Source organism: Bufo bufo, chromosome 7, assembly GCF_905171765.1.
Source record: "Bufo bufo chromosome 7, aBufBuf1.1, whole genome shotgun sequence".
NCBI classification, from domain to species: domain Eukaryota; kingdom Metazoa; phylum Chordata; class Amphibia; order Anura; family Bufonidae; genus Bufo; species Bufo bufo.
Genome location: NC_053395.1, coordinates 230904339 through 230906281, shown reverse-complemented (window position 1 = coordinate 230906281; position 1943 = coordinate 230904339).

Sequence of the window (1943 nt, the reverse complement as noted above, 5' to 3'; positions counted from 1 at the left end):
GTCAGTGCACCCCTCTATCCTCCTGGGGTGACATCACTGGTCAGTGCACCCCTCTATCCTCCTGGGGTGACATCACAGGTCAGTGCACACCTCTATCCTCCTGGGGTGACATCACAGGTCAGTGCACCCCTCTATCCTCCCGGGGTGACATCACTGGTCAGTGCACCCCTCTATCCTCCTCCTGGGGTGACATCACAGGTCAGTGCACCCCTCTATCCTCCTCCTGGGGTGACATCACAGGTCAGTGCACCCCTCTATCCTCCTGGGGTCACATCACTGGTCAGTGCACCCCTCTCTCCTCCTGGGGTGATATCACAGGTCAGTGCACCCCTCTATCCTCCTGGGGTGACATCACAGGTCAGTGCACCCCTCTATCCTCCTGGGGTGACATCACAGGTCAGTGCACCCCTCTATCCTCCTGGGGTGACATCACAGGTCAGTGCACCCCTCTATCCTCCTGGGGTGACATCACAGGTCAGTGCACCCCTCTATCCTCCTGGGGTGACATCACAGGTCAGTGCACCCCTCTATCCTCCTGGGGTGACATCACAGGTCAGTGCACCCCTCTATCCTCCTGGGGTGACATCACAGGTCAGTGCACCCCTCTATCCTCCTCCTGGGGTGACATCACAGGTCAGTGCACCCCTCTATCCTCCTGGGGTGACATCACTGGTCAGTGCACCCCTCTCTCCTCCTGGGGTGACATCACAGGTCAGTGCACCCCTCTATCCTCCTGGGGTGACATCACTGGTCAGTGCACCCCTCTATCCTCCTGGGGTGACATCACAGGTCAGTGCACCCCTCTATCCTCCTGGGGTGACATCACTGGTCAGTGCACCCCTCTATCCTCCTCCTGGGGTGATATCACAGGTCAGTGCACCCCTCTATCCTCCCGGGGTGACATCACAGGTCAGTGCACCCCCCTATCCTCCTCCTGGGGTGACATCACAGGTCAGTGCACCCCTCTATCCTCCCGGGGTGACATCACTGGTCAGTGCACCCCTCTATCCTCCTCCTGGGGTGACATCACAGGTCAGTGCACCCCTCTATCCTCCTCCTGGGGTGACATCACAGGTCAGTGCACCCCTCTATCCTCCTGGGGTGACATCACTGGTCAGTGCACCCCTCTATCCTCCTGGGGTGACATCACAGGTCAGTGCACCCCTCTATCCTCCTGGGGTGATATCACAGGTCAGTGCACCCCTCTATCCTCCTGGGGTGACATCACTGGTCAGTGCACCCCTCTCTCCTCCTGGGGTGATATCACAGGTCAGTGCACCCCTCTCTCCTCCTGGGGTGATATCACAGGTCAGTGCACCCCTCTATCCTCCTGGGGTGACATCACAGGTCAGTGCACCCCTCTATCCTCCTGGGGTGACATCACAGGTCAGTGCACCCCTCTATCCTCCTGGGGTGACATCACAGGTCAGTGCACCCCTCTATCCTCCTCCTGGGGTGACATCACTGGTCAGTGCACCCCTCTATCCTCCTCCCGGGGGTGACATCACAGGTCAGTGCACCCCTCTATCCTCCTCCCGGGGGTGACATCACAGGTCAGTGCACCCCTCTATCCTCCCGGGGTGACATCACTGGTCAGTGCACCCCTCTATCCTCCTGGGGTGACATCACAGGTCAGTGCACCCCTCTATCCTCCCGGGGTGACATCACTGGTCAGTGCACCCCTCTATCCTCCCGGGGTGACATCACAGGTCAGTGCACCCCTCTATCCTCCCGGGGTGACATCACTGGTCAGTGCACCCCTCTATCCTCTATTCCCCACATGACCAGCCAGCGACCCGCTCTCTCCGTAGCTCAGGTAACGCCGAAGACTCCGCCCCTCACGTCGTACGTCACGTACTTGAGCAGGACTCTTATGATTTACGTTCTGTCTTGAACCAATCAGCGTCCAGGGGGCGGGAGGGTATATAAGCGCAGGGCCGTGG